Source organism: Nuphar pumila, chromosome 13 (assembly GCF_984573655.1).
Source record: "Nuphar pumila chromosome 13, dmNupPumi1.hap1.1, whole genome shotgun sequence".
NCBI classification, from domain to species: domain Eukaryota; kingdom Viridiplantae; phylum Streptophyta; class Magnoliopsida; order Nymphaeales; family Nymphaeaceae; genus Nuphar; species Nuphar pumila.
In genome coordinates, this window is record NC_143261.1 from 82,947,934 (window position 1) to 82,952,220 (window position 4,287).

General features: G+C 46.2%; 1 pseudogene; it reads right to left on the bottom strand.

The window, feature by feature from the left end:
- Nucleotides 1-2,219: 2,219 nt before the first annotated feature.
- Nucleotides 2,220-3,413, bottom strand: LOC149818902 (serine acetyltransferase 1, chloroplastic pseudogene; annotated as a pseudogene).
- Nucleotides 3,414-4,287: the final 874 nt, after the last annotated feature.

The following is a 4,287-nucleotide window of genomic DNA, read 5'->3' on the forward strand; positions in this document are numbered from 1 at the left end:
TGGGGAAGACCAATGTTGTTGCTGACGCCCTGAATTGCAAGGTGGAACTGATGGCTGCACGGGCGAAGCCTTTCGAAGTTCACTTGGAGGGCTTATTGCTGGACCACATCCGTGAAGGAATGCAGTAGGACCCGACGATGTAACACCTTATCTCTTTGGTGCAAGTGGGAAAGACTCAACGATTCTAGGTACGGGATGACCTTATTGTGACTAAAGGGGGATGTGTCTTCGTGCTGCGGTGGGGAAGCTTCCGTCGCGAATTACTTAAAGAGTGACATGATACATTATTGGCCGGTCATGTAGGTCAGAAGAGGACCTTAGTACTCCTTGAACGAAACTACTATTGGCCGCAAATGAGAAACAATGTGGAGGGGTATATGCGAACATGCCTTGTCTGCCAGCAAGATAATTAAGGGGACCAACCAGAAGACTCTCAGCCTCCTTGCGCCTCTACCTATTCCAAAACATCCTTTGAAAAGCATTTTCATGGACTTTATTGTTAGTCTGCCAAAGGTAGATGGCTTCAACTCCATCTTGGTGGCGGTTGATTGTTTCTCTAAGTACGCCAGCTTCATTTCATCTTCCAAAGAGTACCATGTAGAGAAGACTGCGAAGCTGTTCGTTAAGCATGTTGTGAAGCACTGAGGTGTACCAAGAAGCATTATGAGCGATCATGATGCTCGTTTCAGGGGTAAATTCTGACATGTGTTTTGGCTACTCGGCTCTGATCTGCTATTTTCAATAAGTTTTCACCCACAAAAAGATGAACAGACAGAGTGCATCAATGGACTGTTGGAGCAATAACTCAGGCACTTTGTTAGTGTCAATCAGAAGGACTGGATGAAGCTCCTGGACGTGGCCCAATTCTGTTACAATCTTCAGAAGAATAAGTCTCCAGGCCACAACCCATTCGAGATAGCCACGAGGCAACAACTATTGACCCTGTACACATTAGCCGCAAAGGAGAACGGAAGGCCATCCTTTGCCTATCAGTTTGTTCGAGATTGACACGAGCAGACTGAGCTGACGAAGGCGTTTCAACACAAGGCAGCTAAGAGAATAAAGAAGTGGGCAGATACGCGCCGTCTGCCTGTTGAGTTCTGTGTTGGAAACCAGGTATTGGTGAAGCTTTAACCGGATCGCACATGCATTTTTCATGGACGACACAGCAGACTCATCAGGAAGTATGAGGGACCATTCATCATCACCAAGAAAGTTGACAACCTATCATACAAGTTGAACCTGCCTTCGGACTTCAAGGTGCACCCGGTGTTTCACGTGTACAATATGAAACCGTTCTATGCGGACGAAGGGGATCCGAAACGTAGCGTGCCACAATGTGTTTCTATCCTGCAAAGAGCCCCAACAACATAACGGGTCGATAAGCATTTCAACAAGATCCTTCACCACAAGGTTAACTACCACATAGAACGCAGCAGCTAGCCATATGAAAGCCAAGATGCTTGAGGCGATCTTGACTTGAGCAGCCCTTGGGTAATGGTTTTTACACCAAATGAGCTTGGACAAACGAGACTTTGGCCATTGTACCCGGCCGTGCTGCCATGTTTGCATCTTTAGGAAAAGAAAAAGGCCCTGTGGTTGTCAAGTTGTGCAATACCATGTTTTCTCGCCACATAAATCACTAATGTATAGCTCTTTTGGGCTAGAAAACGAAGGTGCCTTTCCAGCCACCACTGAATATTCCTAGCAGGCTGACACCCCCTAGCCATAGAGGGGTATGACCATAACTGACATCGTGATTTGCCCGTTGCAGAACGACAGAAGGAAGTCAAAATCCTTAAAAAGGCCTCATTTTCACTTTTTGGTAAAACTGTAGAAAGAGAGAGAAGGGTAATATGATCATTTTACACATAGGTAACTATGGTAAGTTGGTAACTCCACATTAGTTGAAAGAGGCGTGCGTTTGAGAATTATTTTGTAACCTAGGCATGTTTTTGTAATTTTTTCAAAAGGTAGGCTGTTTTTGTAAGTACGTTAAACATTAACCGTGTTTTTATAAAATTTTCTTTTTTTGTCATGTTGTGCACACACGCTCAAACCCTCATCCATGCTGCTCGGCGTAATCTTTTAACCATTTCTGTTTCTCTTTCTGTTGAGTTTGCGTGTAATCAACTATTATATATATATATATATATATATATATATATATATATATATATATAGAGAGAGAGAGAGAGAGAGAGAGAGAGAGATGATAATTTTCAGCGAGGCGCTGAAAATAGATTACATTTCTTTCAAAAACAGAAAGTAAGTTACATCACCATTCACTCTTTAACGGAAAAAAAATTTGCAAACATGTGCAAGCTCCAATCAGATAACATAGTCAGACCACTGAGATATGAAGGAGACGTGGTCCATTGTGAAGCTTGGAATCCTGGTCAGCTTAATCGGTTTGTCCTTCCCACCTAAAAGCCTGGCCGGGTTTCCCACTGCTGTTGTCCTCTCCGGCACGTCTTTCAGCACAACCGAGCCCGCCCCAATCTTGGCCCCAGCACCAACCCTGACATTCCCCAAGACATGTGTCCCCGCACCCACTAGGACCCCATCCCCAATTTTTGGGTGCCGATCTCCGGTGACCTTGCCGGTGCCCCCCAGCGTCACGTTGTGCAAGATCGACACGTTGTCACCGATGACCGCAGTCTCGCCGATGACGGTCCCAGTTGCATGATCCAGCAGTACCCCTTTTCCGATCCGTGCCCCGGGGTGTATGTCCACAGCAAAGACCTCGGACATCCGGTTCTGGATCACCAAGGCTAGTGGCACCCGGCCCAAAGTCCAGAGCCTGTGAGCCACCCGCTGGGCCTGAATTGCTAGGAACCCCTTGAAGTTGAGCAGGCATTGCACGTAGCTAACACATGCCGGATCCCTTTCCTTAATTGCTTTCAGGTCCTCTCGGATTGCAGTCCGGATCGCACGATCATCGAGAAATACAGCCAGGAAGATATCAGCTAGGCTGGAACCAGGTAGGGAAGGAGGGGAGAGCCTGTATCCAAGATGGTTGGCTAAAGCACTCTCAAGTGAGTCATGTGCAAGTATAGAAGATACGTAGTAACTCCCCAAGACAGGCTCTTGCTCCACATCCCTCCTGGCCTCCTCCCTCATCTTCAGCCATACATCATCCCTCTCTTCATTGTTGGGATGGTGGAAAGCCGTCGAGAACTCGACGAACTTGTAAAGCGAGGCCGGATCTGCAAGTAAGGATTGCTCGAATGAAAGCGGATTCGAGACCATTTCAGACCGAAAGCCCTGAACGCATGTGGCCATTTTTCTAGAGAGTTTGCAGCACAAGATTGATGAGTATGTAGTGAAAGGGGAAAAGAAAGAAAAACAACACAAGTCTTGAAAAGGAAGGAGCGAGGAAGAGAAGAAGTCTTGTACAGGTCGTAGAAGCCCTCTGTGGAACTTTGGAGGTGGTTGCGGGGTTTATATAGGGGAAGGAGGAGTGATCAAGTGGGGACCCCAGAACATTGTTAATCTCTGAAGGTAAATTATTTTTTTCGTGGGTGAGGAGACATGTGGGGTCTTGTTAAAGAATTGTGGGCTGAAGACCAAGGGTGCAGCTGGTGCATTTTTAGCAACATTTTTTACAACTTATAAAGTCCTAATCATATTAGAAAAAACTCAAAAATTAGCTGGTCAAGCGACAAATAGTTTAAAATCTCAAAGCGATAACCCAAACTAGGTTAGGTCAGGATGACCCTCTCCAACCGACCTGACCTGGTCCTTTATGTTCAGAAAACAACCTGCCTGGTCGAAGCAGGTTATATGTTCCCCCCAAAGATGCACTGTTTCAAGAGTCCGAATGAGTGTCATGTATATAAGCACGTGGGGCTCGTATCCCCGTGTGTGTCTGCATCACTTAGCATCGGAGTCTGGTGCAGTTGCAAAGACTTAAGTACCCTTTTCCCGCCATTCTCGTCATGAAACGATGGTTTGAGAAAAGAACAAAAATGTCCTCCATCTAGAAAAGTGAAACGATGGTTCGAGATCCTCCATCTAGAAAAGTGAAACGACGGTTCGAGATCCTCCATCTAGAAAAGTGAAACGTCGGTTCAAGAATGATGTTAACTCTTCAAAGTCCAAATGTTTCGTTTTCGCCCTAAGCAGTAAACTTTTGCACCATCTGCTGTAACAGAAGCTCTCTTTGTCGTCGTCTGCTGCCATCGGACCCTCCTTTGCCGTCGTCTGCTTCTATCGGAGCACCCTTTGTCGTCGTTTGCTGCCACCAGAACACCGTTTATCGTCGTCTGCTGCCGCTGGAGCAAC